Source organism: Corvus hawaiiensis, chromosome 28 (genome assembly GCF_020740725.1).
Source record: "Corvus hawaiiensis isolate bCorHaw1 chromosome 28, bCorHaw1.pri.cur, whole genome shotgun sequence".
Classification (NCBI taxonomy): Eukaryota; Metazoa; Chordata; class Aves; order Passeriformes; family Corvidae; genus Corvus; species Corvus hawaiiensis.
In genome coordinates, this window is record NC_063240.1 from 4,110,922 (window position 1) to 4,138,203 (window position 27,282).

Consider the following 27,282-nt stretch of genomic DNA (forward strand, 5'->3'; position numbering starts at 1 on the left):
TCCCCCCAATCCGCCCCAAATCCCCCTCTCCCCACCCGCCCCCATGCGTTGTTGTCAGTGACGTCACGCCCCGTCGCCACGACAACGGCTTGATGTCATTTAAAAAAAAAAAAAAAACAGCGGCAACGGGAGAAACCGCCAGCCCGCCACTCGGTAATGTTTAACAGCGGGAAAATCAACTTTCTGGGTTTTTTATTGATTTATTGAGGTGAAATCATCGAGGCGCTCGAGCTGGCCCCGCCCCCCCCCGCTCCCCCCCCCTCACCGCGCGCGCGCGCGCGTCACGCGCCCGCCCCGCCCCGCGCCGAGGCGCCAAACCGCGCGCCAACTGATGGCCACGCCCCCTCCGCCACGCCATTGGTCCTCCCGCCCCGCGTCCCGCCCCACCAAATGACGGACAGGCGGTTCACCAATGGGCAGCGGAGAAGCGCTGGGCCCGCCCCCTGAGGGGCGGGGCTGGGCGGTGACGCGCGGGGCCGGGGTAGCAACAGTTGCCTCGAGACCCGGCGCCCGGCGCCATAGTGACCGTAGCCCTGGAGACTGTTACTTGCCAACGGCGGCAACGCGCGGCCCCGGCGGCCGGAGCCCAGCGCAGCCCGCGGCACCCGGCGGGGACGGCAGGTGAGCGGGGCCGCCCCATGACGGGCTGGATGTAGGACCGCGGGCGGGGGGGGGGGGGGGGGGTGCAGGGGATGTATGCGCGGTCTCCGCGTCCTCCGCGGGGCCGGTGCGGTGCGGGCCGGCAGCGCGGACCCCGCTTGTCCCGGCGCGGGATGCGCGGTCCCGCTGCGCGCCGCGGCGGGGGGCGCCGGTCGCGCCGCCCCCGGAAAGTTGGGAGCGGGGGAGCGGCGGAGGCGGCACCGCCGAACCGGCCCGGGATTCCCCCTCCCCGGGCCGGTGCCGCTGCCCCGGGGCACCGCCCGCAGCGCGGCCCCGCCCGGGCACGGGAACCGACACCGCCCGGCCGGCGGGGGCGGCGCGGCCCCCGCGGCTCCGCCGTTCCCGGCGCGGGGCTTCCCGGAACGCCGCGCTCCCGGCTCCGCGGGCGGCAGGGACGCGGCTCTGCCGGGGGGTCCCACCCGGCTCCGGGGGCGGTGAGAGCCCCAAAGTGTCCGGCCAGGGTCGGGAGGGGGCACAGGGCAGCGGCTCCGCTGGGTTCGGAGCCGGCACCCCTCCGTACCGTCCCCGTGCCCCTCTCCGTGCTCTCCCTCTCTCTGTGCTGTCCCCGTCCTCCTCCCCGTGCTGTCCTCCGTCCCTCTTTCCCTGCTGTCCCCCGTCCCTCTTTCCCTGCTGTCCCCGTCCCCCCCCGAGCGCTCCTCCTCCCCTTTAGGGGTGGAGGGAGGTGGTTTCAACTCCAGCTCATCCCTGGAGTTTGCCAGAGCTGGGAGATCCCGGCGTTCGCTTTCGTGTCGGTCTTAGAAACGAGGGAAAATCGCAGCGAGACCTATTTGCAAGCATCTGCCGCCTGTTCTTGACGCGGTTTCTCCTGTTTGTTTTGAATAAAGTGTGTTGTGAAACAAGATTCATCTCCTGCTAGAGTGGGATTTTGTGGACGTGCCTGTTTCAAGCGTGAGTTCCTGCTGCCTGATTAAATCTTTCCATTCTTTTTATTTAGACAGCACTCTGAAGCCTTTATTTTGGCTTTGCTATTGAAAGAGGCGAGGCTTACTAGTTAAAGAGCAGAATAAATAATATTTTTTTTAAATACTGTTAAATCTACTTTACCTGTTTGCATTTAGAATGTCCTTAAACTGAGGCTTTAACTGCTAGGTTAAACTGAGAGCTCAGCTTCAGAATCATTTAGTCGAGGCTTTTTTCATCTTCTTCTGCCCAAACTTTTCAACTCTGTCTTGGTTACAAATCGTTTGAGAATGGAGAGTAACGTCTGGCTTAGAAAAAAAGAAAAAAAAAATCAGTCTTAAAATACCGACCTTAAGCTCCTGGGCTTCCCTCTCTGCTTCTGCTGTTTCACTTTTCGATGTGAGTTTGCTTCAGTCAGCTTAGGATCAGTTCAGTCTCAGGTTTTATTTTAAAGTGCCACGTTTAGTAGAAGGCAGTCTGTGGAAGGGGAGGCATTTTGGGAGGCTCTTTCATGGTTACCTCGGTTCAAGATGGGTTGAATCAACCTCTGTGTCTGCTGAGAGAGTTTGGGATGAACAGAGTTTGATTTCTGGGTGGCTGGAGTCAGGTGAGGCAAAACCCCAAAGGCAGGACCATGTAGGACTTTGTAAGACCGTCCTGTGGGGTGCTGGATACGTGAAAATCTTAGTTCAGGTTTTTAAAAAAAACCATCCAGCTGGGTCTTTACCTCTCAGTGTCACTGTCCTGAGGGATGGGAGATGTATTGGAATTCTGTGAGATGTGCTGCATTTGCCTTGGGGTTACACAGCTGTGGGTAGGCTCTGGGGGTTTGTTTTAAGCCGTTGGAGTTGGTGTTCTCAAAGCTTTTCCTGTAACTGTGAGGTTTGGAACTGCTCATCTTTTTAATCGGCATCTGGGTTCTCAGGTAACAACAGGATCTTGGCCTGAAGGCTGAAAGCGCAGACAGAAGGGATTGACAGCTGGAATTTCTTTGTCCCTGCTTGCTTCCTGCAAAACAGGAATGATCCCAGTGTGCTTTGGGGATGGGGATAGGAGCATCCACTGCCACCGAGGAAAGCCAGACCAGGTCCCTCGCAGCCACCGGGGACTCCCACAGACAGTCCCTGCTTTGCATCTCCCTGCTGGGCCATTTGCATCTCATGAATTCCTCTCACAGGAGCGTGTCCCTGTGCTGGGGCCCTGTGTGCCAGCTCTGTTCCTGGGGAAGGGTTCGAGCCAGTGGGAAATCCAGAGCACCTGGAGAGGGGGTGAGACCTGCAGGCAGCACACTGGGGCCGTGGCCAGCAGCAGTTTGTTCTCCTTTAGCATCAGATTTGCACTCTTAGAGTGTTTTGTAGGATTGCCATATAAATTTGTAGGATTGCTTTGTAAAGCTGTAGGATTGCCATATGAATTTGCAGATTTGGCCCATAAATGGAGGCCCCTCCTTCATCAAGGGACTTGGCACCACGCTGAGCCCCTACAGCCGGGCTGAGAGGGAAGTTTGGGGTCACCCATCCCAAGAAGGCTGAGTGTGGTCTAGAGAGAGTCGCTGTTAAATCGTGTATTAGGTATGTGAAGGTACATCAGAATTTCACTTTCTGTGTTCTTTTGTGTGTGCAAACACGATCAGACCCATCCCTGGCAGTGTCCAAGGCCAGGTTGGACGGGGCTTGGAGCAACCTGGCATAGTGGAAGGTGTCCTTGCCCTTGGCAGGGGGTGGAACGAGGTGGGATTTCAGCTCCCTTCCAACCCAACCTGTTCTTCTGTGATCGTTGAGCAGCCAGTGTCTCTGATGACGTCGTGTGTCCTGGCTTTTTGGTGGAAATGCTCCAACTGAGGGTATTCCCTGCCACTAAAAGTCACTTTCTGCCACAAAACAACTTCGGGGCTGCCACAAACGCGGCTCCATCGCGGCAGAATAGACGGCGCCAGTCATTGTCTTTAAATAGTCCCCTGCTTGTAACACCTCGGAGCACCGACAGCTGCCACGTTTAATCACAACATGTTTTCCCTGCTGATACAGGCCCATAAACAGAGCTGCTTTCGCGTATTCCAGCCCATTTCCCCTGCTCACTTTTAGCCCTTCCCGAGCTAAAAGCGGAGTCCGAGCGCGCTGCTGATTCAACAGGCGGATCCCGCCCGCTCGGCTCCTCCGCCGGAGTTTCTGCTGGAGGCTACCGAGTTATATTTAACCCAAGCTCTCCCTCCTCTCCCTGCCTCCCTCGGAACAAATGCCAGCACAGTGCAGGGCTGGATCCCGGCCAGCGGGAGCCCAGCGTGCCAGGGCTCGCCCGGACTCAGGGATCGGGATCCATCGGGATCCGGGATTGCGTTGCCGATATTTGACACGCAGGGAAGGTTTCTGTCTGTCATCTGCGCTTTCAGACGTGTTGTTTTGTCTTCTTTGGACTGGCAGGTCTTTATTCCTTTGTTCAAACACTCACAAATCCAGCTTATTGTCTGGGAACGTGCCGGCTTTCCCACGTCGGGATGTGTCTGTCCGAGCAGCTTATGGGGCAGTTCTCCATAAATACATAAATAGATGACAAAACCTTCCTTCAACACAAACCATGGACCCCTTAACGCACTGAGCAAAGAGGAATGTGGCTTATGGACTAATTATCCATAAATTCATAAATAAATGACAAAACCTTCCTTCAGCACAAACCTGAGCTCCCTGAGCAAGGAGGAATCCTTTTGTAGAGGGCACTTCTAGAGTCACTTTTCTTAGCCCACAAAGCACAGAGGAAATTATTTCAGGGTCAGATTAATACACAAATTATTTTCGTGCGGGGGGAAAGCAGAAAAAACAAATCCACCTTCACTTTTGGGCGATGTTTTATGAGAGATGGCAATGTTCACATTTCAGAAATTATTTCAGGACACATTAATGCACAAAATGTTTCCAGGTAGGGGGGGAAAGGAGAAAAAAAACAAACTTACTTTCAGCTTTGGGTGATGTTTTATGAGAGATGGCGATTTCTGGAGAAGTTTAAATGTTGTTAATTCAGCTAATTGAGTTGTTAAAACAATACGCAGTTATGTCTAGACATGTGATTTCATGTCAGTGAGTGAGAAAATCTTCCTCTTCCCACAGTATTCCTGCTCACTTATGTCACTGCAGGCGTTAGGCAGTGTCTACCCAGCAATAAAGTTACAAGGTGTATTTGAAATTGCAACAGAAGCACAGAGTTTCCCAAACAGAACTTTAGAAACTGTTTTGGTTCGTTGATCTGGTCGTAAAATCACAGAAGAACCTTTCCCTGAGATCCATCCCAAACCTCCCCGACACAACCTCGTGTCATTCCCTTGGGTATTTCCCGATGTTCCACAGGAGTGAAGAGCTGTAGAAATCCCAGGTGAAGGCATTTGAAAAGTCATTTAAAGGCAGTTCTTAAGTTTGCTTTTTTCCTGACTTAGATTTCTATTAAGAATTTGTTTTTCTGGGCTTCATAAATGCCAGAGAAGTCTCGGCATTGTACAAATGTGTCGTGGGAGGAAGCTTTGCAAGAGGTTGATGACTGAACATTGCAGTCAGAGGAACAGGTCACAGAATGCTGCACCAATAATGACTTTTATATAAAGAATATGCAAACAAAAATCAGGTGCTTTGTTTTCTTGTCCCAAGTCTGAAAGAAATCCTCAGTGTCTCTAGCAAGAAGCTGACAGAAGTAATAATTATATTGACTGCAGAGATATTCCTCCCTGATGCTGCATTTAGCTCACTGCATATTCACCATCCAGGTTCCACAAATCATTTTTTTTCCTGGGTGAGGGGGTTTTTCTTTGGCTTCATGTACAGAATGTCTGGATGTGCGTGAGGACAAACACCAGCAGGTACCTGTGTGCAGGTTCTGAGGAGGAGCAGCTCGAGACACGCCCCCGTCTCCCCTGGCAGGGTGACTCCATGCTCTGACTTCTTCAGGGCGTCTCTAATCCTTACAAAGCCTTATCCTGGCAAAGGAAATGTGGAACATGAGCAGGAACAAAGCAGAGGGAAGAGGTTCAGGGGATGGCACCGTGTAGCAGCATCTCTGAATCAGGAGCTGGAGTGGCAGGACAAAGGGGAATGGGTTCAAACTGAAAGAGGGGAAATTTAGGTTTGATAACTGAAGAAATTCTTCACTGTCAGGAGGGTGAGCCACAGGTTTTCCAGAGAAGATGAGGCTGCCTCATTCCTGGAAGTGTCCAAGGCCAGGTTGGATAGGGCTTGGAGGAACTTGGAGTAGTGGAAGGTGACCCTGCCATGGCATGGGGTGGAACGAGATGAGCTTTAAGGTCTCTTCCAACCCAAACCATTCCGTGATTCTATGTTTGCACATAAAATTATATATTCCCCATCCCTTCCAGAGAAGAGGATCCTGGCTGGATTTATTTCTCTCCTGTGCACATTTTCCCTTTCCCATCAGGAGCTCCATGCTCCAAACTCATAAACATCCCGTTTGTAGCTGTGCTGGGGATGAGGGAATCCTTATGGACTCCACACATCAGCAGTGAATCCGGGTGTGAAGAGAGATGGTTCTGCCTCCATGGCTGAGTTTTGGAAGTGCCCCACTCGTTTGGAAGCACGAGGATGAAGCCAATGCTGAGTCTGTGTGGGGAGGCAGCAGTAATTCAGGAATTTCTCTGGGATTACGTGGCTGGTGGTTCTTTGAGGTTAACACGAGGCAAAGGGTCCTGCTGAATGGAGCCCGTAATTAAGGATGCCTCTTCTGGAGGTGTCAGGAGTTAAGACTGACAAGAAACATCAGGGGAAGAGGAGAGAAGGGAAAAGGCGGGGGTGGGATGATTACAGGCAAACAACCTCAGCAGAATTACGATTTCCTTAACCACCACCTGGTTAGTCATTGTCAGACTGTTCCTTAGTATCAGCTTAAGATCCCATTGCCACCATGACAACCCTGGAACTGTTCTGGAGAATTTCTGGCTTAACACACAGCTGATTAAACATTCACCCTGCCCAGGGAATTATATCAGTTATTCTCGTTCTTCTGGCCTCTGGTGTCTGGGAGTCCTGGAGGCTTTAGATAAAGCAGCCTCACACTGACAGGTAAAACCCCTGCACTGCCCTTGCCCTTGTGCAGCTGAGCAGGGACAGAGTGGGACACCTGACAAGGACATTTTTTTTCCTCTAAGACCGTGATTAGAGGAACCAGGGCACAGAGCACTGAATTTTTATTATTATCATATAGAGACATCCAGCAGTGCTACACAGCAACACAGTGATGGCCTCAGTGCAATGCTGGTGGAAGTTACTGTGTTTCCCTCATTTTGGAAGGTTATTTAGGATGGACGAGTGTCTTCTGGAATGGTCCTGAGCATCTGGGGATGGCTTTTGCACAGGGGATTTCCCAGGCTTTAGGTGTTGATGGACTGGAGCATCAACTCATGTGAAAGGGAATGGTTTTAAACTGAAAGAGAGGAGGTTTAGATGAGATATCAGGAAGGAATTGTTCCCTGTGTGGGCGGTGAGGCCATGGCACAGGTTGCCCAGAGAAGCTGTGGCTTCCTGGAAGTGCTCCAGGCCAGGCTGGATGGGGCTTGGAGCAACCTGGTCTGGTGGAAGGTGGCAGGAGGTAGAACAGGATGAGCTTTAAAGTCCTTTCCAACCCAAACCATTCTGGGATTCTTTTTCTGTTTCCTGCTTGGCTTCCTCCAAGATCTGATCCTGAGCTGAGCTGATGCTTGATGATGTGTGGGTTGGCTTAGTCCTGATGGGTTCAGTTACTGGCTGGTAATGGACAGTTCCACAATTAGATGATTTATTAATTATTGTTTACTTGGTGTATGAACGGAGGCTGCTTAACAAGGCACAGGAACTCCGAGTGCAAGTGGCATTTCTCTCTCCATCACCTCCTGACCACGGTGGGACAGGGTGTCACCAGTGTCTCCAGTGTCCAGGACAGAACTGTGTCTCCACCTGGACAAGGCAGGGCTTTGCTGGGAAGTGTGGAGAGAGCAGCATGTCCTTCCTGAGCCTGTTCCTCACTGCTGCCAAACCTTCCAGCCTGCTCAGCCCTGCAGGGATGCAAACATGGGGAAGGGTCTGAGGAGCGGCTGAGGGCACTTGGCTCGTTCAGCTGCAGCAGAGGAGACTGAGGGGAGGCTCCTGGGGGCTGCAGCTCCTCCCGAGGGGAGGCGGAGGGGCAGGGGCTGAGCTCTGCTCTGGGACAGGGACAGGAGCCCAGGGAACGGCTGGAGCTGGGTCAGGGCTGGGCATGGAGCTCAGGGAAAGGTTCTTCCCCCCGAGGCTGCTGGGCACTGCCCAGGCTCCCCAGGGAATGGGCCCGGCCCCGAGGCTGCCAGAGCTGCAGGAGCGTTTGGACAGCGCTCTCAGGGATGCCCAGGCTGGGGTTGTTGAGGTGTCTGGGCAGGGCCAGGGGCTGCACTGATGATCCCTGAGGGTCCCTTCCAGCTCAGGATATCCTGGGGTTCTGTGAGCCCAGGCTGGAGCAGGGGAGCAGGAGGCACCTGGAGATGTGTGGTGAGGTGGACAATGGCCCTTCTCTGTGCAGCTCATGGGAAACAAGGCATGGAAACGAGGACGGATCCTGCACAGAGCTGGATATTCCAGTGAGCTCAGCCAGCTCTGGGGCCTTTCTGACCAACAGTCTCATGTTTTCTGTTACTCAGGCTGTGCTCTTGTTTGAGCAGTAACGGGAGGTTGTGCAGAGCCTCTGATAAGGTGGGAGGAAGCTGGCTGAGATAAGCCCAGGCTCTCCGTGTGCTGGAGGTGCACTTGTCAGCGCTGTCACCTCGCTGCTCTGTGCAAAGCTATCTTTCTCCTCCTCCCCTGAGCTGTCTGGGATGGTCCCGTCTAAAAAAACAACTCAAAACCCACCTCAGGGCTGTGAAATGTGGGGGGAGATGGGATTAAGTGCACATGAACTGGTTCTGTCTCATTTATCCTCAGTCCTCGCATTTAAACAATTTCTTGTGCTGTTCAAGCCCCCACCCTTCCCCCCAAAGGAGATGAAATGCAGATCTTTTCAAATATTCATGACCTTAAACGACCAATCATGGGAGGAAATTTTTCTTTAATAGGTACAAATAATAAGAGAAATAATGGCTCCTGGTCACCAGGCTGGTCTTCAGAGCTTCCTTCTTCCTAGCAAATATTTATTCTCCTTAATGTGACAGATGTGCACCATTGTTAGAAGACTTCCACCTGCCAGTAAGGTGAAATAGCCTCCACAGAAGATTTCTTCAAGCCCCTTGAAGAACCTGGGCCTTGCCTGCAGGCTGCCCAGCCCCCTCAGCTCCTTGCACTCAGAAGGAAGATTTTTCTATATGAATCACCTCCCCTCAAACCAGAAATGCAAAGTTCACCCCCATATTTTAGGCACCTCCTCTGTCACACTGACCTGCACTGCTGTGACCTCAGCTGGGCTTGCAAGAGCAAAGTTGTTGCTGCTCCTGGTGTAGCTTTATAGATCTGTTGGGGTCCATGTTTTCCTATTGGAATAGTATTTATGGGAAAATCTGGGAGTTTCCATAAGATCATGACTGGCACAGGGTGCCCCAGAGCAGCTGTGGCTGCCCCTGGATCCCTGGCAGTGCCCAAGGCCAGGCTGGGCATTGGGGCTTGGAGCAGCCTGGGACAGTGGGAGGTGTCTCTGCCCATGGGATGGGATTTAAGGTCCTTCCCACCCAAACCATCCTGGGATTTAATGACTCTATGAATATTCCCTGCAGGAAGCACTCAGAAGGGTAGAACTGCTGCTTTTTGTGCTAATAAATGGACTTATTTAAGTTTTAGAGTATTGTCTTGTGTGCTGCTGCCATCAGAGTTAGTTGTAGAAGGTGAGGAGTTGTAAACCAGATAATTCTTGTTTTGAATTGTACTGGAGCAGCAAAAGTGCTTTTTTGATTCTTACCACTGCTGTTTTCTACACTTTCATTCCTCCCAGTGTAGACGCTGCCCAGAATGTAAAAATCTTTAAAAAACAACTTAACAAAACAACCTCAAAACAAACAAAAAACCCCAAAACATCCCCCACACAAAAACCCCCTCACAAAACCTCAACTTGTTTTTAGGTAAAAAGTGCAGTAATTGTTTTTGTAACAAGCAGTAAACTCTGTGTTCCCAGAGGTTTACACCTGGCTCTTGAAATTTGGACTCAGTTCATTATTTAATCTTATCAAGTGATTACAAAACTGATAAAGTATAAAACTTATAAACTGATAAAGTGAGGTAGAGGCACTTAAATAGAAATAGCTTTATTTTGGTCTCATTATCGAATATTAGTTAAAAACCATAATTTTTTGACTTGTGTCCAGTGCCAGGAACCCCAAAATTATCCAGAAAATCTGTTATCCTGGATGGGGTTGGGTCTGGGAGGTGCTCTGGGAGGTTTCATGGGAGAGGCAGAGCAAAGATTGTCTCACGGCGAGGACGGGGGTTAATTATTTAATTATCCTGTGCCGTCAGCTCGTTTCATCCGTCACAGTCACAGAAACCTCCCCTGCAATCCCCATCCAGGACATTCCAGCGCAGCTGCGTCACCCCGGGCTGTTGGGATGGGCTGTAGCCACAGCCGGGGGTTGCTAGGGAAGAGCCCTTGGAGTGAGGAACCTCGGGGCTCTTTGAGTTACATAACCCTGTTAATTAGGGAAAAACCCCATGGACAGGGACCTGCTGGAGCCACCGGGATGCTCGAAGGGCTGGAGCCCCTCTGCTCTGGAGCCAGGCTGGGAGAGCTGCGGGTGCTCACCTGGAGAGGAGAAGGCTCCAGGGAGAGCTCCGAGCCCCTTGCAGGGCCTAAAGGGGCTCCAGGAGAGCTGCAGAGGGACTGGGGACAAGGCATGGAGGGCCAGGACCCAGGGAATGGCTTCCCAGTGCCAGAGGGAAGGGCTGGATGGGATCTTGGGCAGGAATTGTTCCCTGGGAGGGTGGGCAGGCCCTGGCACAGGGTGCCCAGAGCAGCTGGGGCTGCCCCTGGATCCCTGGCAGTGCCCAAGGCCAGGCTGGACATTGGGGCTTGGAGCAGCCTGGGACAGTGGGAGGTGTCCCTGCCCATGGCAGATGGTCTCCAAGGTCCTTTCCAATCCAAACCATTCCATGATTCTGTGATTCCAGCCTAGCCAGGGAGTGGATTGCAGAGTGAGTCCCTCTGTGGACCAGTTTGTCCTCTTCTGCCCCATTTTCATGGATGAAATTTGTCATAAAAACGTGATCCACCGTGCCATGCTCCCTGACTGCTGCCCTGTGGGGAAATGTGCTTTGTCTTTAGCCCCACAGGTTCCTTGCAGGCTCTGGCTTTGTGAAAATCAAAATCACCACTTCCTTTGCTGGGGACTGAAAGGAGACATTTTCATATCAAAACATCTGAGGGTGTGTCTGTCACAAGAAAACCTCTGGGTTTGCAGGCCCTGGGGGTGCAGCTGTATCAGTGCCTGGGATTTGAGTTATTTTCTAGATATTTATACTCACTTATGTATAAAGTACACCTGTATTTTATACATGTACACATATACAGACACATGGAGAGAGGGTGAATTTCCAAGAGTAAATTGTGATCAAATGCAGTTCCAAGGGTGTTTATTCCACATTTCTGATGCACCTCTTTGCCTTTGGACTCCATCCTCAGTGGGGTTTCTGTGCCACCTTAGACTCCCCTGTGCCAGGAGTTCCCCACACTCAGGCCTGTGCCCTGAGGCATAAATTAATCACTGATCTCACAAGTCCCATCTTTTTCTGATCCACAATCCACATCCATTGACACTTCAGATCTGTTTGGGAAACCCTGCTTTATTTGCTCTGTGCTTTCATTTCCATTTTCCATCAGGGAATAATTCAATCCCTGCCTTTTTTTTTCCAAGAGCCAGAAAGTTAAGATGGGCAAACTCATAAGAGTTAATATTTGTGAAGTGCTTTGAAAGCCTCAGGTGATTGTTGCTTTACTCACTGATCAAAACAAGACACACATTTTTTGGGGGTGGTGTCATTATTGCTCTGCTTCCATTTTTGGGGGGATGGTGTCACTATTTTTCTGTTTGTGTCCTCCTGGAATATTTTGTGCAGAGGCACTTAGAGAATCGCAGAATGGTTTGGTTGGAAGGGACCTCCTGGCTTCTTTCTGCTCCCTGAAGGTGATCTCCCAGGAAACGCCTCTACCCAGAGGATTTTCCTGTTTTCCTCTTTAAAACTTTCCTCCCCCAGTTTGCTGGGGGTGGAGATCCTGCAGGGCTTGAGCTGGTGGAGATGCAGAGATGATGCTCAGAGCTGTGTTCCGGTGCTGAAAAAATTGAGAGAGGGAAAACAGCCAACAAACCCCTGGTGAAAGGGTTTAATTAGAGAAATTTGGGGAAAAGAGTGGTTGGGGCATTTTTTGCTGAAGTGGCTCCAGTATCACTCTTCAGGCTGTTTTACAATCCAAATGAACACACAGCTAGAATGCTCTAAAAAGGGAATTTTGGAACAAAAATGAACTGCAGATGAGGAAAACTCTGTTGTTCCATATTGCTCAGTTTGCAGGACCCAGTGAAACTCAGGATATTTCCCTCTTTGCACATTTAAAAAGTCAATTTATATCACGGGTTAAAGTCCTCCAGCTGTGTTCTAACCTCGTGTCCTTAAAACCCAAGCTTTTTTCTTCAACTGCCACCAAATAATTAATACGTGATACACTGCAATTCTAATTCACTTTCCCCTAAGAATTACTTAATACCTTGGTGATGAGTCTCTCCTTAGTCAGTCATGAAGGAATTTCTGTGCTAACTTCTCATTTTGGCAGCTCCGTGCTTGAATTTATATTGTGATGTTTGGGCAACGAAATGTTCCACACAGTGAACATTTTGAATGCATTCTCCTGATTTTTGAGTGCTTTCTTAACATACGAGGATTGAATTATGTGATTAGCCAGAACATCGTGCAGTATTCTGCTGGGGAGAAGTAAATTGTCTGTGGATGAATTTCCACTTTACACTTCAGGTTTATAACCAGCCTAGCACAGCAGTGAAGTGGAAGTTGGTGACAACTGACAGCCTGTGGCCACTCTGCAGTGATTTTTAGACCTTTTTCTTTCTCGGGTTTATAAAAATTTTACTAATTTTTCCTGCATCAGAGAGTTAATGTAAGAGTTGAGCTACTGCCTGTTCCCTGGAAGAATGATTTCCCCCCAAATCAAGAGCATGTGCTGACTGGTTAGAGGAGATGGGCAAAAATAAGGTCGAATAATGTAATAACACAGGATTTTAACTTTAAAAATCTGCCCCCCTGCCCACCCCCAGCTGGGTACAGCGAGTTGTGTCAGTCCTTGGAGGGTACTGAGTGCTGCAAGCCTGGCTGGGGGGCCAATCATCCCTAGGGATGCCATTCTCTGAGTTTATGACAACTGGGGCTGTTTTCCCACTGCAGAAGCACAACTGTGGCCCTTGCACACACGACTGCAGGTGCTCGTGGGGCTGGAGAGCCAGGCTGCAAACACCACTTGATTAAATTTCTCTTCTCTTCTCTTCTCTTCTCTTCTCTTCTCTTCTCTTCTCTTCTCTTCTCTTCTCTTCTCTTCTCTTCTCTTCTCTTCTCTTCTCTTTTCTCTTCTCCCTTCCCTTTCCTTCCCTTCCCTTCCCTTCCCTTCCCTTCCCTTCCCTTCCCTTCCCTTCCCTTCCCTTCCCTTCCCTTCTCTTCCCTTCCCTTCCCTTCCCTTCCCTTCCCTTCCCTTCCCTTCTTTTCCCCCTTCCCCGTTCCCCTCTCTCCCCCTCTCTCCCTCCACAGCTGTTACTGCCTCTTTCCTAGAGGCATCACCACCTCCTGTGAACTATAAACTGCTCACCCTTGCTCCTTTGAGTCCATTTCCTGAATTGTGTCATCCCAGCCTCCCTCTGTACCTTTGTGTCACTCCTGGAGGGAGTCACCCAACCCTTCTGGCACAAACTGATTGTGAGAGACAAAACCCCCTCAGCTGTGAGAGCAGAATAAGGAGCATTATTCCTCCTGGAGTGCTTTCTGCAAGAGCACCTGAGTGCAGATGCAGGGAAGATGATGGTGCTCTCTTTTTTACTCCCTTCCATCTGCAAAGTAAAACTTGTCCACTAAAAAAAAATCAATGTCATACTGATTGTTAAAATTTGCTCTTAATGTCTTGATTGCCGGACTCCTCTGCCCTGTACCACCAACCCTGTTCACTTTAGCACCACATGGTGAAAAAGAGCAGAAAATGTCCCTTCTCTTTTGGAAGGTTGAACTGGAAATTCAGGATTAACAAAATCTACTTGGTTTTTTTGCCTTTGAAACAGGCAGATGGGATCATTTAACATATCATTCACTAAAGCTTATTTTGACTGAAGTCTGATGTTAAGTAGCACCCCAAGCAAATATTTCAGAATAAAATACCATATTTCTGACTTACAACTCTGTTGCTGTTGGTTTAAACTAACTATGGTGATAAAATCCCTCCTATTGGCACAGGTTCTGGTAGCAGAGCAGTAATTGTTTGTATATAGAATTTGAAAGCACTCGTGTTTTCCGCTGTTACGTTAATGGAAAACATATTTTGACATCTTCCCCTTAGCTCCCTGCCCAAACTAACTGGATTTGGAATTCCATCTGGCTGCACAGAAGAGACTCTTCCCTCTATTCCCCACCCAAATCTCTCCTTGGTAAATAAAGGAGCCAATGAAAGGTTAAGTTTTTTAAGAGAACAAATCATTCTGCTGTTAAAATTGGCAGCACTGTAGTCTTTCCTGGCTACCTGCTGGTCTGAGGCTCTCCAGAGCTGCTGGAAGCTTTTCCTAAAATGCTTTGAGCTGTTGGAACACGTTTGGCTCATAAATACCTCCAGCTCATGGCCCATCAGAGACCTGTGAGTCAGGGAGGAGGGAAGGGTTGAGTGTGGATGTTGTAGAAACCCCAATCCCAATACCTCAATAACAGAATAAAGTCGAGTTTCATGCTCTGCAACCTGTCCTCTCTCCCCTTCCTACAGGACTTTTTTCCTTCTTTGTCTGTTTGGGAAGAATGCTCCAGAGGGGATTTACCCTATGGAATGTGAGATTAGTGTTAGGTTGTATCTTTTAAAATACAGGTTTGTGCACTTCAGTCACAGAGGAAAGTTAAGAGAGCAGTAATGGGTTGATAATCAAACAACTCATCATTTTAAAAGGAAAACAGAGTGAATCCCTAGCACAGTGGAAGGACTGAATGCTGCCTGATTCCTCTGATCCTTTTGAAACTGTGCAGCTCAGGCAGGAGAATCAGCTTGAGGTGAGTTGATCAAGACTTCCCTGCAATCTCTCCTATGGAAAAAAATCTTTTGAAAGTTTCCCAGCCCACACAGAACAGGGTCTTGGCTCTCAGTGCCTCACACTGCTCTCCCTCTGCTTCATGTGATGACAGATCTTCAATATTCTTTGCAGCAGAGTAAGGGGGGAAAGCTGCTGCTGCTGGTTCGGTGTTCCTTGCACTGTGATTTTGCAAAATCCAGAATGGGTCGACGCCTCAGGCAAGTCTGGGAGGTGCTTAAACCCAGCAATATTCAGCTGCTGCTCCTGGAGACACAGATATCCAGGAGCTCCAGCATGGACAACATCCTCCTGCCTCCTTTGGTGTTCCAGAAAGAAAAGATCTGCTCCTGCTTCTTGAGCTTTGGTACAAAAGTCTTTGAAGTCAGCTGTGGTGTGGCTGGAGGGAGGCTGGCCTTGTAACAAAAACGAATTGAGTTAATCCTTGCACTGGCAATTAGGCTCCTTGTGGGAATTTGCAAACATCTGGGTGGCCAAGAGAGTTCTGTGAAACTGGCAGAAGAGCCCTGGTTCCTCCCCCAGCGCTGCCATCTCCTTCATGTGCTCAGAGAATTAAATCTGGGCAACTTTTACTGACAGGGCCTGAGCCCGTGCAGGCCATGGCGGTGAGATGAACTCAAGGGCACGGCTTTGGGGGATGGAGTGGCACAGGAGAGACCCCTCTGTCCCCGTTTAAACTCTCCCTGAGCAAACAAGTGAGGCAGGAGACTGGTACTTGAAATATCTGTGGAAAAAAAGCAGTTCCAGGTGTCCCAGCCTGGCTGTGTCAGAACCTCCGACGATGCTGAGGAGATTCCTTCTCCCTCTGCCTTTTCTGCTCCTTTAGGAGCTGCTGAACCCTTTCAGCCTGGACATCAGGAGGAATTCCTTCCCTGGAAGGGTGATTAAACGTTGGAAGGGGCTGCCCAGGGAGGTTTGGAGTCCCCAGCCCTGGAGATGTCCACACCTGGACATGGCACTCAGTGCTCTGGGCTGGGGACAAGGTGGGGATCAGTCTCGGACTCGATGGTCTGGGAGGTCTTTTCCAGCCTAAATGATGCTCTGTTACAAACCCCTTTTTCCCCACAAGAGTATTCCTAGAAAACCTTTCTCTTTGCTCGTGGTGCTGCACTTCTCCACTGGTATTTGCATTGCTGATTATTTGGCCTTAGGAGAAGAGTTGCTCTGCTCTCAGCAGCTGGTGGCTTTCCTTTCCAGAGGAGATGGATTTGTTTTTTCCATCCCTGAATAATTTAGATACTATTCATAGCTTAAAAATATTACTTTGCAGAGTAACGAGGTGCTTGTATGAGGCTGAAAATGAATGTTCTGATGTATTTCCACCTGCAAATTACAAAACTGCTGCCTGAAGTTTGCTGTGACAAAGCTTTAGGGACTCCAGTTCAGTCTGCATTTAATCAATTTGTTTTGTAGAGGAAAATTTATATCAAATCTGGCAGCCCTTTTAATGGGTAGGTTGCGGAAATGAAATTATGCCTGATTCTGGTTCCAAATGTGCTGTGACATTAGTGTTAAAAAAAAAATTAAAATGACAATTTTTGCTTCTCTTCCTTGTGAAATGGGCAGGCATTGTGTATAAAGAGATTTGTTTCAGGTTTTTAACCTTTTAAAAAGGTTTTGCCATCCTTTAAAACCTTTCTGAAAGATTTTGTTATCCTCAACTGATACTGGTTAGGAGTGGAGCCCTAACCAATATCAGGAAAGTCTCATAATTTGAAAACCAAACATTTTCTGGTTGGCCTGCATTGAAGAAAACACTTGGCCTGGACTCCTGAATTGGGCTGGTGACATAAATCAATAGGATGCTCCCAGCTGAGGCCAATACTCATTTCTTTGTTTGGAAGGTGCGAGGTGGGACCCAGGTGGGACCCTGTCCCTCACATACATGGAGTGTGAAGATATCACACAAAAGATACTGGGAAGGAATTCCTCCCTGTCAGGGCAGTGAGGCCCTGGCACAGGGTGCCCAGAGCAGCTGGGGCTGCCCCTGGATCCCTGGCAGTGCCCAAGGCCAGGCTGGACATTGGGGCTTGGAGCAGCCTGGGACAGTGGGAGGTGTCCCTGCCCATGGCAGGGGTGGCACTGGATGGGCTTTAAGATCCTTCCACCCCAAACCATCCTGGGATTCTGTGAACATTTCCATTGCTTGGCAGTTCTTCTGGAGCCTCCTGCAGGTCTGATATCTGAACCTTCTGCTAGCAGGACCTGCCCTGTGCCTGTGCTCCTGTCCAGGCTCTGGAGGTGCCTGTGGGATGCTCCTCTCTGCTCCAGCTCCTGCTCTTCCCGCTGCTGCTCAGTTCAGTTCGAAGTGGAGGCATTCTTAGCATTCCTTCCATTCCGAATCGTAGCTACACAAGTCTAATCACACTTCTCCACAACAACTGGCCTGTAAATTAACATTATAATGGATCGTAAGGGTTTGTAATTACTCAGAAATGTCACTGGGCTGGAAGCATGCAGGGCTCTGCCTGTCAGCAGCCTCCCCTCTGCCGCTTCTTGGAGTCTTCCTGCAGGTGAAAAATTCATTTTCCTGAGGTTTTGTTGTACTGAGCAGCACCTTCCTCCTCTGTTGTAAAGGATTGTCCTGGTAATGGCTCTGGGTACAGGAGCATCACCAAAGTTTGGGATGAGGCTGAGGGGAGCTTGGTACGTCACTGAATTTCTTTGCTGAGCTGAAGTATCCCAGCCATTTCTAAACATCACCAGCTTCTGCTTTCTTCTGTCCCATCCCAATTTTGATGTTTATTTCTTCAGGCGAAACAGCCCCTGGAAATGGCTGGAAGAGTTGCCTCTGGCAGGGATGAGGATGCTGCTCCTAGAACGGACTCTCAGAGAGAAGGGAGCAGAAATCCTTGAATTGTATCTCAAATCCTACCTTGGGCAGGGCAGCAGCATCCTTCCTGCTGTCCAGCTCTGGCAAAACCAGGGCTTATTCCCACAGGAGAATCCCCACCTCCAGAGGGACACAAGGGCTGGAGCAGTGGGGGTGTTTGCTGCTTCACCAAACTGACACCAGGAGTTTTGGCTCCCTGTGTGGGCAGCGCTGCAATTCCCTCCAGAGCTCAGCTCGGAGCAGCTGCATCTCCTGGTGTACCAAAAATGAGTTTTTCATCCCCTAAGGAGAGCACTAGGTGGGTAATGCAGGGTGGTGGATGCATCCCATCCTGGAACTAAACTGGGAATATTCACCCCTTACACAGCTCCACTCCCAGCCAGCATTCCCTTTTGGGAAAAGAATTATCTGCCAGGAATTGAGGCTGCTGCCTTTTTGTGGAAAGGGGGAAAGGAATGAAATAATAGTTAATACTTAATGCATATGAGCAGCGATGCTGCTGGGGTTGCCTAGCAGCCACTTAGACAAGCAAGAGAATAAAAAGGGCTGAGTGAATGTGTTTGGAGCTGGTTCCTTGGTCTGCGGGTGGAATCTGACCCATGCAGCCCAGTTTTTTTTTTTTTTTGGGAGGGGGAGGAGATGGTGGAATTTACCACTAATGGATATTTTAGCTCTGTGGATCATCTCTATCCACTCCCCCACCCCCATCTGTTTTTCCTTTTCGTTTTTTTTTTTTTTTTTTTTCAAGTGTAACTTGGAGAGTTTTAGCCAAAGGGAGGTGTTAAAAGTTTTGTGTGTTTTTTTTGGAGATGGAATAGGCAAAAAAAAAAAAAAAAAAATCTCTCAAAGAGATTTTTTCCTTCTATTTAGGACTGTATCTCTGGCAGTCTGGAGATCATTAGCATTTCATGGCCTCTTCAATATACTGCTCAGTAAATGCTGTAGAGACTGGAAATAGCTCCTGCAGTCACACTTAACACTCCTTGCCTTGCTCTCCTTCCTGCAAGAAGTTCATTTCATCTCTGAAAAGCAAAAGTAGAAAGAAACTTTGGGGAAAAAAAAAAAAAAGGAAGGGGGTTTGAGCTGCTCTGTGAGTGCAAATAAACTCCTTCCCCCACGAGACCAGAAATTCCCCAAAGTATAAGGTTGGGTTAGAACCCACTAGGAGATAAAAATAAGGAAGGCTGACAGTTTAAATAGTGATTTTCTGAAATCGTGTTCTTCTCTTGACTTTTTTCCAGTAAAAGTTGGAAAGCTGGAAACCCTTTTCCCTGTCAGGCACTTGTGGGAGTTACAGGACTCCAGCAACTGGAATCCTAAAACCTCCGCTGCCATCCACACTTGAGAGGTGTGAACTCTCAATTTTAATGCGTTTTCCTCATCCCAGCAGTAATTTTTAGCATATTAAAGCAGGGAAAAGGGCACTTAGGAGAAAGGAATGAAGTGAGAAGCATCTTGGACTTAATTTGGAATAAATATAGCGGGTCTTTGAGGGCAGCTGGGCTCTTTTACACTCTGGAGGAGCTGATGGCTCTTGGGTCAGTGCCAGCAAAGATATCCCTGTAGGAATTCTGGTGGAAGGAGCAAGAGGGTCAGACAGGGAGTTTGGGCTGGTTTTACAGGCTGGGCTTTGAGTGAGACCAGAGCTGGCAGGAGGTTGGTCACATCCACCTTTGCTGCTTCTGCTGTTGTGACCAGAATTCTCTTTTGAGGTGCTTTACTTGGCCAAATGTCGCAGTGCTAAAGCACCTTTTAACCATTTTCACACAGTTTGGAGGCCTCAGTGCTGAGGCTGGCCTTAAAGCAGTGGGCAAGGGTTGAATGAGCTTGGTTTGATTGACTTTTTCATTAATGAGTGTAAATGCTCTCGGATCACCTCAGAGAGCTGGAGGTGCTGTCTGTGTTGTCCTTTTGCCAGGGAAATTCTTCAAATTATGACTTTTTAATTTCCAGTTGTCATCTTTAAGTTGCCAAAGACTCTCACCTGTCTTCCATAAGGAGCTGCTCTCTGTCGAATGCTGCTCTGAACATCTCCAGAGATTATTTGCCTCCTTCAAAATACTTCTGGGTTTACTCTTCTCATGTGGGGCAGTTCCCCTGAGAGGGAGATAAATGCTCTAAGACCAAGGAGTAGTTTGGGGGTTGGGTCAGCAATAGTTGAGGGGGAAAAAAATCTTTAAACAAAGAACCAAAATTTTGGAAGACTTTATTTAAAACGTGCCCAGGATTGTGATTTTTATTTTTCATCCAGTGGATGAGTGATTCCAGCTTTTTATGTGCCTCAGAGAAATGACTGCCTCAGTCCAAGCTTGTGCAGTGCCCTGGGGGACTGTGTGTTCCTTCAAAGGCTGGGCTTTATCCTGGAGGCCTTTTCCCAACTTAGTGATTCTATGATCAGCAGAAAAACACCTGGAGAAACACCCAAGGAAGCACTGACAGCAGCCACACCTGGAAACCACCAGTGATGAGCTTTTATTGATCGCTGCCAAGGTGAACTGAAGTGATGCCACAGCCTAAGCTCTGACTGCAAAGTTGGAGAGACAAATTCTGCCCCAGATCTGCTCCTCGTGAATCTGGGAACCTGTGACAGCAGTCTGTGGCCTCAGTGATGATCAGCAAGCACAGCAGAACTTTTATGTGTTCGATCAGACCACGGCACCCAGGACAATGATGTTTCCACCAGCCCAACAAAAGCTTTTCTCTATTCTTTATTTCCCCAGAGCAAGCTCTCCCTTAAAATCCTCCAAGTGTCTCTACATTTTTGCTTGTGATTAATTGCCTCAAATTCTAATGTAAAAAAATCGATGCGGAGAATTTAAATTAGCTTTCCATGTTCATGGCACTGGAAGAAAACATCCTTTTGATTAATTTCTCCTCTTCATCAAACCCGAGGACACTCCAAAACCACACACACGCTCTCTCCCAAAAGCTCATCTCCCAGCCAGGCTGCCTTTCCCTGGGCTCACAGACACCACCAAGAAAAGCAAACCTGGTTTAAGTGAGCTAAACCCTGCTCGAAGGGGATCTAAATTCTGCTGGAAAACTTCGAGGGATCTACAAATAGGTGGGGAAAAGAAAAGAAATAAGTTGGAAGAGAACTTGCTGAGGTGTGTGTTTGGGGGTGCCTCTGGCCATGGGCTGCGCAAACACCGGGAGTCGTTTACTCCCACCTCCAAAAAGCTTAACTCCTTCATATTATTTTTTTAAAAAAAACCCCAACCAAACAAAAAGATTTCTCTCCTGAGCATCTGCTTTGAAGAGCGCTTCCCCAGCCCGCTAATCCGTTTATTCTGAAATAACAATTAAATAAAATCAAACCAAACCAAAACAAAGCCGCCGCGGCGCCCGCGGGCCCTTCCCCCCACCCCTCCTTCGCAGTTACCATGGCAAAGGCGTTATTTGTCCGTCCTGCCTTCCCCGGGCTCCTGAAAATACCCGCTGACATATTTAGTGAGGCGGGAGCGGGATGGGGATGTTTGGTTTGGGAAACGCTCCCGGCGTCGCCCGGCAACGCGCTGGGCCACGGGAGGGGACCGGGAGGGGACCGCGTCACCCCTGGCAACCGCTGTTGCTCCCCAAACATCGCGGCCCCACAGCCTCCCCCCCACGTCCTCCCCGCCATCCGCGGCTTCCTCGCCCGCCGGAGGGATTTGGGAGCCTCCCCTCCAAAAGCGCTCGGAGGGGTCTCGGAATTAGCAGCGAAGACGCTTCCCCCCCCCCCCCCCCCTTTATGGTTCAAAAGGGTTTTGAATCTTCCCCGCTCGTCCTGATCCGTCAGGAGGCTCTGGACTGACCCGTCCCCGTGGTGGGGATGGTGAAATGAGGTGGGTTTTGGGTGTCGTTGGAAGCCCTGTCCAGCCAGACCAGAGACAGAAAGGTCACTGGGGCGAGCTGCCCGTCACAGAGCCACCCACTCGTTCTCCAGGCCAGAGACGCTGCCCACAGGAATTTATTGCCCGGATAAACGATCTCACTTGGTTAATTCCAGTTCTGTAGCAGTCAATTCTCTTTCTTTGGGACAGTGGGAGCTGTTGGAAGCCTGTATCTCCTCCCATTCCTGTAGGATACAGTTTGTCTTACTGCTGTCCTCACCAAGAAATCCACCAGTGCCGTTCTCCGAGCACAGAATATTCAAATCCATATTCCCAAACCTCATTTCTAGGACAGCAGCTTTCTGTTTGCCTCTCCAGGGAGAATTGCCTGTCTCTGGATAGTTTCTACCTTCTATCTGGGGTCTTGTTCAGTCCTGGAATCTGCAGTGCCGGTCCCCAGCAGCTTTATGAACCTGAAATTCCCACAGAAAAATCCCAGCTCCTTCTCCCTGCTCACTGGAGCAGTGCAGTGGTGGGGGAAGCAACTGCTGATGTCCCTGTACTTGCTGAGATGTGCACTGGACACAGCGATGGAATGGCTGAAGAACTGGTCTGAGTTTGATTTTGGGCCCCCCTGTGTGACTGAGGAGTGGCTGGAGATCTCAGAATCATGGAATGGTTTGGGCTGGAAAGGTCTTTAAAGCCCATCCAGTGCCACCCCCTGCCATGGGCAGGGACACCTCCCACTATCCCAGGGCACTCCAAGCCCTGTGCTTGGACACTTCCAGAGATCCAGGGGCAGCCACAGCTGCTCTGGGAATTCCATCCCAGCCCCTCCCCACCTCACAGGGAAGAATTCTGCCCAATATCCCATCTAACCCTGCCCTCTGGCAGTCTGAAGCCATTCCCTGTGTCCTGTCCCTCCAGGCCCTTTTCTAAAGTCCTTCTCCAGGTCTCTTCTCCCTGACTCCATTTTCTGTGGAGTGCAGGAGCAGAGCTCAGACTTTTGTGGTGGTTCCTCCCCAGTAGCACCAGTTGCTGGTCAGAGCAATGCTCCCTGTGTTGTGCTGAGCTGAGACAACCTGGAACCTCCTCCTCTTCCTTCTCTTTTTCCTCCTTTTCCTCTTCCTCTTCTGCCTCCCAAAGTACAAACCCCCAGTTCATCCCATGGTTCATCCCACAGTGGGATCTTCTGGAGGTTCGGAGCCCTGACTCCACTGATGCTGTAAAATCTGAGGCAAAGTCATCTCCCCTCCAAACAGCCCCAGTTCGTGTTTGTTGCTTCTGCTTCCCTTTGTGAGGCACCACAGCGCTCCTGAGTGCTGCTGTGTAAATAAATAGCAACACCCTGGGCTGTGCTGGCAGCGGTTCTGCTGTGCTGGCTGCAAACAGCTGCTGCTGCCGCCCCACATCTCCATGGAATACTGCAGCCAATCCCCATGGAATACTGCACCCAAACTCCATGGAATACTGCAGCCAATCCCCATGGAATACTGCACCCAAACTCCATGGAATACTGCACCCAAACTCCATGGAATTCTGCAGCAATTCTCCATGGAATTCTGCAGCCAAACTCCACAGAATACAGCAGCCAATCCCCACGGAATACTGAAGCCAATCCTCATGGAATACTGAAGCCAATCCCCAGGGAATACTGCAGCAATTCTCCTGCTGCACACTGAAATCCTCAAAAGGCTGCTTGGTGTTAAGGCCACTGAAGGGGTTGTTTAGTGTAAGCAAGTTAAAAATGAGGGCTGCTGAACTACAGGTGTGAATTAAGCTGATCTCTTGGAATTGATTTCAAGTAAGTGACATATTCCATAGTTCTCTGATGTCAGACAAGCTATAAAAGCCATAGGACAAGCTATAAAAGGCAGCACCAAGGTTTGCAGTTCCTTGTTCCAAAAGGAGCCCAATTCAGCCAGAGGAGGATTAGCTGTGCCCAGGTAGCTGGGATTGTCCTGGGAGTGGGCACTAGCTGAGCCACGGACTGCAGGGGACAAGGAACCAGAGACTCTGGTTTGGCTGATGATGGAAACTTTTAAATGTGTCCTGGAAAGGAACCTTTGAAATGCTTTTGTGTCAGATTTTTCCTAGAGACTGTTTTCTCACAAGGGTCTGGAGGGACAGGACACAGGGAATGGCTTCCCACTGCCAGAGGGCAGGGCTGGATGGGATATTGGGAAGGAAATCCACCCTGGGAGGGTGGGGAAGCCCTGGAATGGAATTCCCAGAGCAGCTGGGGCTGCCCCTGGATCCCTGGCAGTGCCCAAGGCCAGGCTGGACATTGGGGCTTGGAGCAGCCTGGGACAGTGGAAGGTGTCCCTGCCCATGGCAGGGGTGGCACTGGATGGGCTTTAAGATCCTTCCAATCCAAACCATTCCAGGATTCTATTTCCTCTGTTGCATCACAGCCCCGTGAAACCCTTACAATGCACATATTAAAAATATGGGGAAACAATAAATTCCAGCCCAGAGTTTGGGCTTGTTTCCCCCTGGCAGCATCAGTGTGTGTGTTACAGCCCAGACAGGGAGAGAACTGGAGTGTGACTTTTAATTCCTCATTCCAAATGTGACAGCTTCCTCACTGCTCAGCAGATACCCTGACGTTGTTTCTTGGCTAACATTTGCCATCATGGTAGCAAAACTTTTCTGAAGTCAACGTTTAGGTAGTTCATAGAGAAGAAATAAGGAGTTCCACTTGTTGATAGGGTTGTGAAAATCTGTAATCTCTTGGACTTTTCTTAGCAATAAACAGCTGGGAGTGTTGTGGGTGAGTCTGTGAGAACCCCAGGGAACGGCTGGAGCTGGGTCAGGGCTGGGCATGGAGCTCAGGGAAAGGTTCTTCCCCCCGAGGCTGCTGGGCACTGCCCAGGCTCCCCAGGGAATGGGCCCGGCCCCGAGGCTGCCAGAGCTGCAGGAGCGTTTGGACAGCGCTCTCAGGGATGCCCAGGCTGGGGTTGTTGGGGTGTCTGTGCAGGGCCAGGGGCTGCACTGATGATCCCTGAGGGTCCCTTCCAGCTCAGGATATTCTGTGTTCCATGATTCTCTGTTGGGTCCTGAGGGTGAAGAGCAGCAGGGCAGGAACAGGGACACTCCCAGACCTGAAGGAATCCAATCCTGGCTTTTGATGCTTGGAGAATGTTCCTGTTATTAACCCAAAAGAAAACAGGACGGGTTTTTGTATGGGAAGGATGTTCCCAACAATACTTTGCCTCTGTTCACATCTGAGATTCCTGCACGTGGGGTTTAGACTTTGCAAGGAACCGCTAAACTATTGTGGCTTCTGCTCTTCAATCTCGTCTGGCTCTTAAGGAAACTCCAAATTACAGGGCCAGCACAGATCCATTCCTGGCTCTTTTCTGTCCTCAAAGTTACTTTTAAAGAAACAGCAGAGATTAGTGAACAGCCGTTACACAACAGCTATGTGTGTATATAGATATTACTTGACTTAATTCTGTGAAATCTAATTAAAGAAGGAGTGTATATTTGTATTTCAGTATATTATTAACTTGCTAATAAAAGCCATTTCCAAATTTGTATTTTTCCATGAGGACCAGGTTTCTGAAAAAAAAACCCCAAGCCCAGCTATAGTTCCTGCTGCCCTTGAAAAGTGTGTTTTGGGTTTATCTGTGTTTCCAGGTAACTGGAGCTCATAGACAAGCAGTGTTTGCTTCTGTTTTAAATTAATTTAACCTAATCAGTGGCAGGGTCTGGTGCCTTCTCTTGTCTATAACATTTTGAAGCGGTGTAATGAGGAGTCTCTGCAGAAAGCTTCGCTTCAAGTTCCTTGGCATGTTTGCTTCCCACTTCCACCCCCTCCACTTACAGCACTTGTGGAAAGGGTGAAGCTGACCACACGTGGTTCAGGACACTGTGGGTGAGCTGGTTCAGGTGCCACTCCCACCAGCCTGGAGTTCAGCTGTGAGGAGACAAGGACATGTCCTGTCTGTCAGAGGTGGCCCAAGCCTCTCCCCATGGGCTGTGAGGGGTGGATGGTGCTCCATCCTTGGCATGGGACAGTACCTGGGGGTTGCTGCGCTGTGGGGATGCCAGGCACCGTCCTGCCCTGTCCCAGGCTCTGTGGGATGGCTCGGTGTCACCTTGGCGTGGGATGGGGGTTCTGGTTTTGATGAGCCAAGGCTCTGTCTGGTCTTAACCTGCTCCCCTGTCCTTCCAGGGTCTGAAGGGGCTGGCAAGGAAACTGAGAGGGGCTCTTTGTCAGGGACTGGAGTGGCAGGGCAAGGGGAGTAGTGTCCCAGTGCCACAGGGCAGGGCTGGATGGGAGATTGGGCAGGAATTGTTCCCTGGGAGGGTGGGCAGGCCCTGGCACAGGGTGCCCAGAGCAGCTGGGGCTGCCCCTGGATCCCTGGCAGTGCCCAAGGCCAGGCTGGACACTGGGGCTTGGAGCAGCCTGGGACAGTGGAAGGTGTCCCTGCCCATGGCAGGGGGTGGGATTGGAGTGAGCTTTAAGGTCCCTTCCAACCCAAACCATTCCAGGATTCTGTGAAATTTCCTGGCTCCCTCCAAGATCCAGAGTAGCAGCTCATCTTCCAGGGCTTTCAGAGCAGTTCAGATCCCAGGCACTGCTGTCCCCAGTCGCTCCCCCGAGCCAAGGGAATATCACGATTGGCAGCTGTACAACACCATAGACAGGGATTGAGTTCAGGTGCTGAACACCCAGGCTCCCAAGGGCTTTGAGCTGCACCCACTGCTCACAGCCGAGGTGGGAGCTTTGTTCTCTCAGCACCCCTGTGTGGTCTGAGGAAAAGATCACTCCTGAAGGAGAATGCTGGGCACAGCAGGCTCTCCTTGGCTCAGCCATCAAAAGCGAAGAGTTTCTTTTGATTTCCCAGCTGAGGGAGCTGGAATCGTGTTTTTCCAAAGAGGATGCACAGATGGGAGCACCCCAAGGTCTTGGTTGGGAGCTGTGTCCTGCTCCTGTGCTCCTCCACCTTGGGAGCTTTTTTGGGCGATGGAAAACATTAAATTGGTATTTTCCTGATTGGAATTTCAGGGGAACGTCTGTTACTCCTTGGAGGTCTCATGTTTTGGAGACACGAGCAGTGGGGATGAAGGATGTGTGTGAGGCAGGAGCCAGGCTGGGTTTAACACAAATATTTGCCTCAAAGGAGGGAGAAGTCACTCGATCCATTTTCATTCACATCAAATAAACCAGTTCCTTCTTCCAAAGAATGAAACACTTCCTTTCTGTGCCCTGCTTCAAACACAACCAATGCCTTTTCAGGGCAAGTTATTACATCAAGACTGAGCCAGAAATGTTGAATGAAATGGAAGATATTTAAGAAAGTTTTCTTTAGTAAAATAACTGTGACCTAGAGTGTGGTGGATGAAGTAGATGGATACTTGCAGCTGCTAGAAAATAATCAGAATCAGCCATTCCTTGCATTGCTTTTATTATTTTCAGTCTGTTTTGAGAGTGTTGAGAATTCTCAGTAGTGAAACCATTAAATGTAAATTCTCTGGTTCCTTTTTCTGCAGTCAGGGGAGAAAATGCCATTTAGAGCCCATCTAGAACATGATGGTTAAATAGCATTTTTATTTCTCCTGCATTCCGTTATTGCTCCTCTGGTTTTCCCATTTATCTAAGCTCCAAGCCGACTAAACCTGAATAAAAGTTCCAATAAACCAAACAACTATTTTTAAATGTAAGCCTTCCCTTCAAAGCAGGCAAAAATTGCACAGAATCAACCAAAAACCAAGGAAAAACCTGGATTTCAAATTTTGATCCTTGCAGGTCACTGTTGTGAATGAGAAATAGTTCAATTTTTTTTTAGTGAAACTGCAGC

At 49.7% G+C, this 27,282-nt stretch overlaps 1 protein-coding gene across 3 annotated transcripts in view; it reads left to right on the forward strand.

Moving 5' to 3' along the window:
* Positions 1–490: 490 nt before the first annotated feature.
* LOC125317751 (DNA-binding protein RFX2-like) overlaps positions 491–27,282 on the forward strand; it is a 62,876-nt gene continuing 36,084 nt past the window's right edge. Inside the window, exon 1 of one of the 3 annotated variants that reach the window (XM_048287809.1) lies at positions 491–621. The gene's annotated coding sequence lies outside the window, so the exon portion shown is untranslated. The remainder of the gene's footprint in view (positions 622–27,282) is intronic. The other 2 variants (XM_048287806.1, XM_048287804.1) reach the window with 2 other exon arrangements.